Source organism: Gorilla gorilla, chromosome 13 (genome assembly GCF_029281585.2).
Source record: "Gorilla gorilla gorilla isolate KB3781 chromosome 13, NHGRI_mGorGor1-v2.1_pri, whole genome shotgun sequence".
Classification (NCBI taxonomy): Eukaryota; Metazoa; Chordata; class Mammalia; order Primates; family Hominidae; genus Gorilla; species Gorilla gorilla.
The window spans coordinates 130,581,782-130,594,617 of NC_073237.2; the positions used below are offsets into that span (position 1 = coordinate 130,581,782).

General features: G+C 60.0%; 1 long non-coding RNA gene across 1 annotated transcript; it reads right to left on the bottom strand.

Moving 5' to 3' along the window:
- Positions 1–331: 331 nt before the first annotated feature.
- LOC109028135 (uncharacterized) lies at positions 332–8,300 on the bottom strand. Its single transcript, XR_002007217.4, has 3 exons — positions 6,779–8,300; positions 5,141–5,261; positions 332–3,335 (listed from the first exon to the last, which is right to left on the bottom strand). It is a non-coding gene; the product is annotated as an uncharacterized lncRNA (long non-coding RNA).
- Between the last annotated feature and the right edge of the window lie 4,536 nt (positions 8,301–12,836).

Below are 12,836 nucleotides of genomic sequence, written 5' to 3' on the forward strand. Positions count from 1 at the left end.
CTTCTATCTAGTTCCAAAACATTGTCACCATCCCCAAAAAGGAGACCTATACCCATGAGCAGTCAACTCCTCACTGTCCACTCCTCATCCCCCGGAAACCACCAATCTGCTCCTTCCCCTCCCCTCCCCTCCCCTTCCTTCCCCTCCCCTCCCCTCCATTCCCTTCCCCTCCCCTGTCCTCCGTTCCTTTTCCCTCCCTCCCCTCCCTTCCCTTCACTCCCCTCCCCTCCCTTCTCCTCCCCTCCCCTCCCATCCCCTCCCCTCCCTTCTCTCCTGTCCCCTCCCTCCCCTCCCCCCTCCCCTCCCTTCCATTCCCTCCCCTCTTCTCTCCTCTCCTCTCCTCTCCTCTCCTCTCCTTTCATTTCCTATCCTGACAGGGTCTTACTCTGTCACCCAGGCTGGAATACAGTGGTGCAATCTTGGCTCACTGCAGCCTCAACTTCCTGGGCTCCAGCGATCCTCCCACCTCAGCCTCTTGAGTAGCTGGGACCACAGACACATGCCACCACACGTGGCTAATTCTTTTGTATTTGTGGAGATGGATTTTGCCATGTTGCCCAGGCTAGTCTCAAACTCCTGAGCTCAAGTGATCTGCTTGCCTTGGCCTCCCAAAGTGCTGGGATTACAGCCGTGAGCCACACATCACCTGGCCTGCTTTCTATTTCCAGGGATTTACTAGTTCTGGTTATTCCGTGTAAATGGAATCACACCAGATTGGCCTTTCATGTCCGGCTTCTTTCACTGAGCATGGTGTTTCCAGGGTTCATCGACATTGTGGCCTGTGTCAGTGCCTTGCTCCTTCTCATGGCTGAATCGCATTCCACTGCAGGGAGGAGGATGAGCCACATTCTATTTATCCTTCATCCGGGGAAGGGCCTCTGGATGTTTCCATCTCTTGGCAGCGGTGAATGGCACTGCTGTGAACCCGTGTGTATGTGGAGCTGCCTGGGTGCCAGTTCTCAATTTTCCTGGGCATACTGTAACCCTAGGGGTGGCACGCTGGGCGCTAGGCTGATTCTATGTCTAACTTTTTCAGGAACTGCCAAACTGTTTTTCTCAATCTCTCTCTTTTTGGTAACATGTCTCAAGTTCCAGCTACCGGCTGTTTTCCATACTTTATTTTATCCTCACGCTGACCCTACGATGTAGGCGCCAGTGTGGTTCTCATTTGAAAGACAAGGACGCTGAGGCTCTCCAAGGTCAGGGACTTGCTGGTGAGCATGGCAGGCAGAACCCCAGGCTCCGTTACTTCCATCCGCCTGCATTTTACACACCCCTGGGGCCCCGGCCTCTTCCCGGAGCCCTCGTCCCTTTTGCTTCTGAAGTTTTAGCTTCCGAGGGGGGGTAAGTTCCTCCGGAGCTGGTGAGCTTGTGTCCTATTTCTTTGCACCCCTCCCCACCCCCGACCATGCACACAGTAGGTGCTTCATAAATTACCAGGGCATGACTGTTAATGGACTCTACCAGATTCTGGCTGATCCCCGGACGTGGCCTTGGCCTGGATAGACTCAAATCTCTCAGCAGCCACCATGGGGGACCGGCGCCTGCTGTGGAGTTCGGTGAACTCTGGGTCAGCCCCAGTTTACTGAACCTTTTTCTGACTTAAAGGAAAACCATGTGCTTGGGAGAGGATGCTGCCAGGAGAGCCCGAATCTCTTACCTTTCTTCTGGAAAAAATAGATCATGTTTTTTCCTTCCTCCCGACCCCCCTCGCCCCGACCATAACAGAGCAGATGTTAACTTTCCAATAAATGGGGGAAAAAATAGATGAGAGGCATTTAGCAAACGACAGCTCTATCGCTGAGCAGGCTGGAGTTAGCACTCTGATTTCAACTGGGACTATAAAATTTTATGAGCTATTAAATTGTCCTAAACCTCCTTTACCATACAAACTCGAGTGTCTGAGATTACCCATTAAGAAAAAGTGGGTTACATCAGGAGAACTTTTACTACTTACACTCGTGTTCAATCAATACAACTTTTAACTTGCCTTGGTGCTCCATGCAGAGCGTGGGCCCCAAGGTGGACAGGCGTCCTGGACAGGCCCCTGAACTTGGTGGAGCTGGACAGCAGGGCTCTCTGATGGGGTGGCTCACCTTTGAACTTCTGGAAGGTTCTGGCTTCTGCTTGGGGTCCCACGGTCATGACATGAATTGAGTAGCAGGTGCGGGCCCAGAGACCGGCATTGCCCACCCAGAACCCGGCAGGGAGCCCAGCAGCCAGGCTGAGGCCCGAGTGAGCATGGGGACCTGAGCCCTCCTGAGAGGACAGTGCTGTCACCATCAATGCACTGAGAACCCAGTCACACACCAGCTTCTTAGGCCCCTCTCCTGTTTACAAGGCACTGAGGCCCAGGGAGGGCTCTGGCTGTCCAGGGCACATGACTGATGAGCCATGAGCCTGACCCACCCCTGGGCACCAGTCTGGGGTGTTCCTGCCTCCCCATGTGAGGTGGGGGGCTTGGTGAGCCTGAGGCTGAGCGGGGCCCAGGAAAATCTGATTCTGAGGTGGAAGGCCCAGGGGAAGCCCCTGGATGGCGGACCCCTCACCAGGGCAATGAGTGAGGAACTGGGGGTCCCTTAGGGGTGGGGGCCTCCTCTGAGGTTGACCCTGCAGCCAAAGGACTGTTACAGGGAAGCAGCCCTCCCTAGATAGCTGTCCTGAGCCCTTGCAGAACGACACCTGCAGAAGTGCCTCCACCTGCAGAACCACTTCTGCACAAGCGCCTCCACCTGCAGAACCACTTCTGCACAAGCGCCTCCCCCTGCAGAACCACACCTGCAGAAGCGCCTCCCCCTGCAGAACCACACCTGGAGAAGCGCCTCCCCCTGCAGAACCACACCTGCAGAAGCGCCTCCCCCTTGCAGAACCACACCTGCAGAACCACACCTGCACAAGCGCCTCCCCCTTTTGAAGAGGCACAGGGAGGCTCAGGCCACAGCGAGTCTGAGTCTGTCTGACGGGGTGCTCTGCCCCCAGGGGTTGTTTGCCTGTGCCGGGTCCACTGCCCACTGGAACCAGGTGATCCAGGCTGGCCAGTCAGAAGGAGTCTGAGGCAGGAGATGCTGCTCTGCTGGGCAGTGGGAGGTGGGGAGGGGCAGAGCTTGGCTCTCCCTCAGAGCAAGGCAGATGGGTGCTCACAGGAGCAAATGCTGCGGCTCTGGGCTGTGGTCCTGGCCATGTCCTGTCACCTCCCCCAGCCTCAGTTTCCTCACCTGTAAGATGTGGTGATGACACTTGTTTCATGGTGGGTTCCTGGAGATGAGATGGGGTCATATCCAATGGTGCTTTATAAAGCGCTCAGTCATGGTGGGAAGACTAGGGAAAAATAGATTCTGTAGACAAAAGGAAAGATTGGTAAGTGACAGAGAGAGGAGTGGAGTTGGTTTTGCCCTTTGTTTGAGAGAGGAAAGTGGGGAAGTGGTGTTTAATGGTGGGCTGTCTGCATTGTGACCTGGAGGAGAAGCTAGGGTGTTTGAGACCGGAAGAGGATCATGAACTTGGGGGCTTCCTGAGGTCGGAGCTGCATTGGTGGGGGCAGGTTTAAGACCTGTCCTGCTCCCCAAGGGCCCACCAAGCTGTGAGGCAGAGGGGGGTCCCTGCTCATGGCCCGACCCTGTGGGAGGGCTGCCAGGCCGCAAGCCACCCAGGAGTCTTTCCCGCTTCCTGGGGTCAAGCAGATGACGTTCCTGGGACCCTTCTGGGAACGAGAAATGGTCCAGCCCTGAGTCCAAAGCTCCATTCTGCCCCATGGCCCAGAGGAACCTGACATTTCAGCCCCTGCTCTGGGGCCATAGTCTCCCAAACCTTGGGAGCTCCAGGGTGGCTGGGAGGCAGGGGGCTGGGGAGTCGGTTCCGCTGGGAGGCCTGGCCTCAGCAGCATCTGGAGGGCCGGTGGCATGGGAATTTGAAACCGTTGCGACAGACCCGTTAGGCAATTCCTGTGGGGGAGATGTTGTCTGCTGGGAGCTGGGCTTTCACATCCACTGTTTGGATAAGCGCAGCCACGGCTCACTGTCACTGTTTATGTGGCCAGCCCCCATCTCCTCCTGAGCCCCTGGAGCGTGCGTGTCTCCTGGCTGTCCAGCCCCCTGCCTGTTGTGACATCCCGGGGTGGGAAGCTCCCAGACACCCTGGTGCCTCCTGGCTGGGAAAGGGCCGGGCTCAGAGGCCTCCTGGGGCAGCCCAGGTGGGATGGGGCTGGGTCAATTTGGATTTTGGGGTGTGTGTCTTGGGGGGGGAGGTCAGCATGCAGGGCTACACAGCCAGGCCTGCTGTCTGAGAGTGCACTCTGCCAGACCCCAATTAGCCTGGTATGCAGGACAGTGACCTCCCGCCCGCCTGGTGATAGACCCTTGGGATCTACTCCCAGACCCCTCTCTGCCCTCGCCAGACAACTGCTGGAGTCCCACGACCCAGGGACGCTTTGGGGGTCAGAGGGTGCTCAGCTCCCCAATCGTAGCCCCTCACGGGGGAGGGGAGCAGAGACTTGCCTGCCGTCCAGACCCCAGGGATCTCAAACGAGTCCTGCCACCAACTCTCTGAGGGGCTGGTGGGGTCACTGTCCCCCTGAAGGCCTTGGTTCTGAGAAGGGAGGGGAGACTGGGGGAGCTTGGAAGTGACATGGTGAGTTGGGCAGTGGAGGTTCACTCGGCTGACCCAAAGTCCAGAAGTCTTTCTTGGCCTGAAACTCCATGCCTTCAGCTACGGGGTGACTTCTAAGAGCCCCATATACATACTGATATGTGACCAGAGAAAATTCACCCAGACCATCTTGGACATAGCTGCAGCGGGCAGGGGGATGGTGTTGGGGGGATGAGTCATTGGAGGGGCAGGCGCAGACTGGGAGGTACCTTGTGGTAAAGCTGAATGTCTTGGGGGTCTTTGGGAAGGGGCCCTGGGAGGAGGAGCTGTGACATCTGTTTTGGGAGCTGAGTTGGGAAAGGGTCAGCGCTGGGTGGTGGAGCCTGTGGATGGTGAGTGAGCTGAGATGCCTCAAAACCTTCACTGGGGTAACTGGGGGCCCAGGAATGTTGTCAGGCAAGGGGGTCGTGGGTTAGCCCCTGTCTTTTAGGAGTCTGTGATGAACTGGGGTAGGAGAGATGGGCATAGGGCCCTGAGCACTTAAATGACCACTCACCCTGTGAAAAAAGTCTTGGAGTCTTCCTCGGCCTCTGGGGAGTGGCGTCTCCTCTGGGTCACCTGTGACGCTGCTCTCTGCCTTTTAGCTGGATGGCTGTTTGATGGCTAAGAGGTCCTGCCTGCGTGCAGCCACATCAAACCTTAAGCCCAGGGGCACCCTGAAGCACCACACTCTGGGGCAGTGGAAGGCATTCGGTTGCCCAGAGCGCTGGAAGCTGCTCCTGGAGCACAGCCCTGCGGAGGGAGCTCTGTCAGAGCTTCCCGAGGAAAGGGCCCTGGGGTCCGAGGTCTCAGGAATCCTGGTTCAGGTCCAACTCCATCTTTACCGAGAGACTTCCTGAGCCTTGATTTCGCACCTGCCTGGCCTCCCGCCAAGCCTGCTCAATATGCCTTGTTCTTCAAAATTTTGCCACTCCAGGACTTGTGCCACTCTGCCACTTGGGCAGGGACCCCCTTTGGGTGGGGTTAGCCTATGCCTGCCTTCACCTCCTGCGGGAGAGCAGGCAGGGAGGCCCCGGCTGTCTGGATGGGGGCTGGGAGGGAGAGTCCGGCTGTCCAGCCCTCTGAGGCTCAGCACCGAGACTGCACAGCCTGCCTGAGCCTCACAGCAGCCTGCGAGGTCCGTGCTGCAAGGGTGGGGGCTGTACAGAGCAGGACACTGAGGCACACAGAGGTTCCCCCATCCAGGCGACTGCAGCCTCTCCCCAGCCTGGCCCTTCGCAGCCTTACCTGATGTCCGCTGGGCTGGAAGAGGGACAAACATGTACTTCCCACTCCCACACCCGGGTCTGGCGGCCTCTCTGGTGGCCTCTTTCCTTGATGGCCTGGGTCACCCCCACCCCCTGCCCTTGGCTGCTCTGTCTTTGGGATGCCACTGGGTCCTGGGAGGGCCGTTCTGTTGTCGCCTCCCACCTCGCCCCTCTGGCTCAGCACTGTCATTCTCCTCTCTCTCCCTCAGCAGCCCCCTGGGGGTCTTTGCCTAGAGAAATTTCCCCAGGATCCATCCACGCGTCAGTGTTCATTCTCATAGGCCCTGGCATCTGAGCGCCCTACCCTTCTCCCCGCGGGTCCACCGCCTGAGTGAGGCCCGCATTCTATAAGGCAAGGGTTCTGTTGGGTATTTGAGGCAAGGGGTGGGGGTTGCTGGAGTCCCACCCCGGGATGCTGGGTCCCCCTCCCCAAAGGGAGCACCTTCTCCCTCTGCAGGGTGAATGCATGGCTTTGGGGAGGGACGCCAGCCTCACAAAGTCCTTCATGTCCAGTGTAATGGCTGAGGAGTTGACCACCCCGCCGGGGCCTTCTGAGGACGGGTGGGGCAGGACCTGGGGCTGGGCCCTGAGGCAGAAGGAACCCCTCTCACAGGTGCAGGGGGAGGAGCTCAGGTGCCGGCCGGGCCTGGCCAACGCCCACCCTGCCTCCTGTGCATGCCCAAGCACACCCCTGGCTCTCTGGCCGAACCCCCCTCCCCTCTCCCTGCCACTCCACGCTGGGTCCCTGCCCCCTTCCTCCTTTCTCCCCTTTTGTTGGGGGGGTTTAGCTGAGTCTTTGTCCCTGAGATTTAGCTCTTGGGACCCTGGGTTCAAAGCCCTGCCCCTTTACTGACTGTGTGACCTTGGATGAGTTTAGGTGACCTCACCTGGTGTCGTGGGGCCCAGCTCCCGGGCGATGGGGTCTGTGGCACTCAGCGACGGTAGGTCTAGGGTGCTGTGCAAGCACTGTGGGCTGAGGGACGGAGGGACAGCCAGTCCTGTCCTGCGAACACCTGGTCTGTGAGAGGAAGATGGTGTGGGCCAGGGGTTGGGTCCTACTGCTGTCTGGTTGGCATGGCTGTGCCACTTGCTCACCTTGTGGCTTCAGCCCACCCCCCACCGGCTGGAACAAGGCTCTCGTTGCCTTTTGGGAAGAGAGGTGCCCAGGTGTTAGGCCTCTGAGGGCCAGGACAGCGCTGGACACATGAAAGGGTCCTTACTGCATTCCTGTCACCCGCAGTCCACCCAAGGCTTAGGACTTGGGGACAGGTCAGGGCACATCCCCCAACCCCAGGCCTTTTGGTGCTTTAAGTGGGCTGGGGCTGCTAGAACCCAAACCGCAGTGCCTCCCTCTCTCACTGGCCACTTTAGAAAGTGGATTTATTGGCCTTGTGGTTTCTGAGCGGTTTTGGCTCACAGGTGCCCAGAGCTCAGCCCGGCTGTGGAGTCCCCCGCCAGTCGCTAGGAGCCAGAGGGGTGGACAGCCTGGCAATCCTAACACTGGCTGGCCCTGGCTCGACACCCAGTTCCCAGCTGGGCCTCTGACTGGGCCGTGTCCCGCTGCAGCCAGGCGGGAGGATGCTCCTCTGCCCCCAGGGGCTGCCCCCGACGGTTCGGCTGGGGTCCTGGGGTTGGCTGTTCCAGTGCCCTCTGGCTCGCGGCAGCCCCAAGGCCAGAGCCCACTCCTGGTTATAAGCTCAGACGTGGGGAGGCGTCTACCCCATGTAGGGAGCGGTGGGCCACTGGGGGCCAGGGCTCTGCCCTTCCCAGCTAGATCCACCTCTTCCCAACCATGAAGGCAGGGCAGGGCCTAGGTCAGGACAGGCAAAAATGGGGGCATCCTGCTCTGCAGCTTCCCACCTGCCACCTTGGAGGGATACCTTCTCTCTAGGGTTCGGTCTTCTCCTGCCTCATAGGGTCCATTCATTCACTCACCAGGCATTAACTGGGCACCTACTGTGTGCTTGGTGCAGCTCCAGTCCCAGCTCTTGTTGGTCCAGTCCCCATTCCACCTCTCACTTTACCTCCTGCCATGCTTCTCCCTCTGGGGAGCCTTCCTGTCCTCCCCACTCCGAGTCGGGCCCAATGTCCCGCTGTGGCTCCCTGGTCATGCGTGTGTTTCTCCCCGCAGCTCGACACCTCCTAGGTGTCTAGGCAGGTCCTGGTCTGCCCGTCCCTGGGCGAGGGCCATTTCCACGCAGGGTGCTGCCTCCGAGGCTCATGGGTGTTGCCGGCTGAATGATGGTGGGCTTGGGGCCAGGGGGACTCGAGGAGGTTGGCAGGGTGAACCTGACGCCCCTGCTGACGCCATAGATGCGGGCAGTGCCAGGCACCTTGCCTGGCCGCACAGACTCTGGGAGGGGAGGCCACCCAACAGCTGGCGACACTGGGCCTTGGAGGGTAGAGCCACTCGCCAGATCGACAGAGGGTGCCGGGGCTGATCTGGCCTCGGGACTGGTCCCTGTCACTAAGGCTGGCCTTGGCATCTGTGCTGCTTGGAGACCACACCTCCCCAGTGCCTGGCCGATCCCCAGGGGAGCTCCGTGTGCCCTCAGCACCATCATTACGGGGTGGAGCGGTCCTAGAGGAGCTAAGGACTGCCCTGTGATGAGGTTCTGCTCTCAAAACGTGCTGCTTGCCAGGCTCGGTGCAGCTGTGTAGATGAGGGTCCCATTCTCCACTGACCCTTTGGTAGCTCTCTGCAGAGCTGGGCTCCCGGCTCCTTCCCATCCTTGGGGGTGCTCAGCAGCCCCGGCTGAGAATGACATTAATCAGGGTTTCCTCCTGGCTGGTTCCAGGAAGATTCAGGGTGAGGAGGGAGGGGCTGTATCCGCACTCAGGAGCCCTGCATCTGTGCAGACAACCTGCAGACACAAGCGGACCTGGGGCCCTTCCACTGCGTGCACACACGTGCGCCCGCAGACACCACATCTGCTCATGGAGGCCATGGCATGGGGCACACGTGCCGGTGGGGCTGTGGGCAGCCTGCGTGCCCCCTCTTGCCGCCACCCACCCTGGCAGCTGGGAGCCTCCTTTTGCAACTCTTGCATTTATTTTACAGTCCTCTGTATCGGCAGAAGCTTTCAAAACACTTTCTGCTTGTTTACCGAGCTGTGCAAGAACATTTTGTCTCCACTCCAACTTAGCCTTCCTTCCAGAAGGATCAGGAACGTGCCCATCTCCAAGCGGCGCCAGCAGTGGCCCCAGCTTCTTAAAGGGCCAGCTGGGCTCACCTCAGAGGGGGCAGTGGGGGCTTGGACAGAGGCCAACAGGCCGGTCTCTTGCCACCCTTAGGGACTGCCGGCCGCTGACACTGGGCTCCCAGTGAAATGAAGCGTTAAAGGGTTGGAGGCTGGGAACCAGCGCTGGGGTGACTGGACAGGCTGCCTTTCACCCCGGCAGAATGCTGAGGGGATTGCAGAGAGGACAGCCTCGAGTTACTATCTTGTAACCTCAATTTGGCAAGATTGCCCTGCCCGGGTACCCTCTGCTTGGCTGCTCCCTGAAGCAGGGCCAGGGTTATGGGGGCAGTGGGGACTTCTTTACTGTTCCCATCTGCTGAAGGCCTGGGCTGCAGGACAGGCCCCTGCACACGGGGCTCATGAGGCAAACCCCGGCTGCTCCCCAGGTGACCTCCGCTTTGGCAAGGGCCAGCTGACCCCCCTGTCCCGAGGGCCAGCACAAGTTCTGTCCTGCAGCAGGGCCTCAGTGGAGGTGGTGGAGGGAACATCTCAAGGGGCTGGGCCTGGCTGCCTGACCCTGCGTGCTGGGGGTCCCGGCTTCCCCGGGAAGGCAGAGCTGCTGGGTGGGGAGGGGCTGCCTGCCTGAGACCCAGTTCCCCTCCTGCCCTCCCCGGGGCTGTTGGTAATTTGTTGGTAATTTGGAGAAGCGACCTTTGTCTTGGCTGTCTCACATGGCATCATCCTGGAGCCCCTTCCCCTGCCCAGCGATCCCCCACCCCCCTCCAGTTTCCAGCCTTGACAATGGCCTGTCTTGACCCCCAGTGCTGCTTACCAGCAACGCCATTGAGAGCCCCAGACTTTCCCTTCACCTCCTCCTGCTCCCCCGGGCCCTGCTGCCTCCTGAGCTCATGGCCCATTTGGACACCAGCTTTGTGGATGCAGCTCCACCGCAGTTGATATTAAGGAAATGAATATTGAATTCACCACGGTCCTCCAAAGTCTGAGGAGGTTTTTCAGGGAAACACACATATCCCAGGAAGACACATAGGAGATGGAAAAGCAGAGCCAACCCCAGAGGGCAGGATTAGGTGAGGAAACAAGCAGCCGTGACCGTGTGGTTGGACTTGAGTGCAATGTTGAGCTTCCTGGCAGCCAGGGCAAAAAGGGAAATGTGACTGGAGAGGGGCTCTCTCTGTTCATGAGAGGTCTTTTATGACATTATTTGTCAGAGGATCCTTAACTCCGGGCCTGGAAGAGCACATAGTACGAGGCAGACGCAGACCAGATTCCTCCTGGGGCTCTTGCTCCTAGAGCAGTTGTGAGTGGGGCTGCCCTCACTTGAGGGTTCAAGCTGTGAGGATTTGCCATCGGCAGGGGAGGAGGCTCTGCGGGGTTGAGGGTCCCTGAAGCCACAGAGCCTGGGTGTGGTGAGCCCCTGCATGTGTGAGCGGATTCACAGTGGTCACTGTGCTCTGGACCCCCAGGGGCTACTCAAGGACCCCTGGACCTCTCTATGAGATGACAGCTGGGAAGGCAGTTGGCAGACTAGCTTCGGGCCCCGCCTGGCCACCTGACCACCGTGAGGACTTGGGTGGGTTCCGCCCCTTCTGGGCTCCTGAGTCTCTCACCCCTGACCCACACTGTGAAATAGGAAGGGCAACCCATGCCGACTCTGGCCCTGCTCCCTGCCAGTTTGTGCCCGGGAAGCAGGGCACTGCCTGCTCTCGTGGCTTCCTGCCCCTGCCCACGGCCACGGCCGCCTCTCACATCCTGGCACTCCGCCTCGGGCTGGAGGCAGACTTCGCTTTTCCAGAGTTGCTTAAGTAGAAAGTAACCGGCCCAGGTGTCAGCATCTTGTTAACCTCCTTCAGCCCAGGCTGTGACACTGGGAGACACAGGGCCCAGGCACCAGAATGGGCAGAGAACCGGTTCCTGGAAGCGGGGAGGGCCCCAGGCCCACCGTCCTCACCCCCACAGGGTGCCGCCAGAAGCCCACCCTGGCAGCTGCCCTGGCTCTCCACCCACCTCTGCGGCCCCCACTCCAGTGCAGCCCATTCCTCAGCAGGATGGGATCGCCATGTCTCTAGGGCCTCCAGACCCTCCTCTGAGGCAGAGCTGTGTGATTCCTCCCTTTCTCCTGGCACTTCCAGCCTTCATGGTTTCGAAAGATCCCATTTCTCCCACCTGCCACCACCCATCAGGAGCCTTTCCTCTCGCTACCTCCTGTGCGTTTTCTCTTCTAGAAAGTCCCTGTGGGCAAGGTGCGGTGGCTGTGACCCAAGCAGGTGAGGGTGGCTCCAGAGCACCCCAAGTCCCTCTCTCTGCCCTCAGATATGAGCCAGGGTCTGGGCTGGGCCAAGCTTCCAGCTCCCCAGCTGCAGCCAGGCTGGCCCGACCTGTGGCCCTGTAAGGCCTCTGGGACCTCCACTGTGCCCAGGAATTGGGTCTTCCCTGTCCATTCACAACCAGCCGCCAACACACAGGCCTCAGCCCTCCTGCCTCCTCCTGGAGAGTGTGGCCGGGCTCCCCACCTGTCCCGAGAGCAGGGGCTGCCCTGCCTGCCTCCAGAGCCCAACTGTGTGGACCTCAGGGTTGATGCTTCAGGCAGAACACCTGCAGGGGGCCAAAGGCACAACATCAGCACAGTCTGTTGGGAACGGAGCCCTCGGTGGTGCGCACAGGCCGGGGTCCCCTTTCCCCGGGCTGCAGCCTCCTGGGGCGGGTGGCCATGGGATGCAGCAGAGCTCCACACGGCTGAGCCCATAGCTTTGAGTCAGTGCCTGTGCAGGCCTGGACAGGTGACTGGCCCCGCGCCTGGGCTTCCCCACTGGAAACGGAACGGAGGTCTGCCCAGTGGCTTGCAGGTGACTGTCAGACGCTGGCAGGTGGCCCTGGCTGGGAGGCTGAGGTCCGGAGCAAGCTCATAGATTCCTTTGGGGCCTGGAGCAAATCAGAAAAGCAGGAGCCCTCACCTCCGCCACACACTTCTCAAGGAGTGGAGTGGGCGCCCTTCCAGAGCCGGGGCTGCTGCAGGCTATTGGAGAGGGGCTTGCTCCATCCCCTCTGGCCCAGCTGGGGAGGATGCATTAGGAGGAAGCATCGACTCTTCCTTAGGCCTGGAGTCACCTCCCTGTCCTCCTCGGCTCTCCTTGGATGACAGATGAACTCCTGGCACCCTCTCGCCTCCGGCTTCCTCTCCTCCTGCCCTTCCCTACACGGCAGCCAGAAGGATCTTTCTAGAACACAAATCTGATCATGCTGCTTAGGACGGCGTTGCCTCCCATGCCTCTGCATGGCCATCCAGAGAATGAGTCCCCGGGAGACCCCACGTCGTCCCTCTTCCCGCCATACCCTTGGCCTTGCCGCCCACCCCTCTGCACCTTGGCATACACACCCCTGTCCTCTGGTGCCCCTCCTCCCCTTCCTGTCCAGCACGCCTGCCTTCTCCAAGTGCAGCTCTGATGTTGCCTCCCTCTGGAAGCCTCCTGGGGTCCCTCCCTGACACAGGGGCAGGCCCTCCCCCTGCCAGTAGCGGCTATGGAGTCCCAGAGGCGCTGTGGGACTGTGCTTTGACTCCCCCAACTGTGAGCTGAGAGCCCCTGAGGACCCAAGCCTTAGCCCAAGGTGTCCTGGGCCAGGCAGGGGCTGTCAGGCTGCCGGGCCCTCAGTGCCAGTCTCTTGTGGCTGGCACTGCCATGGCCAGGGCGGGCACCCACCTTCCCAGTGTCTGGGGTCACGCATGGCCCATCTCAGAGGACTTCAC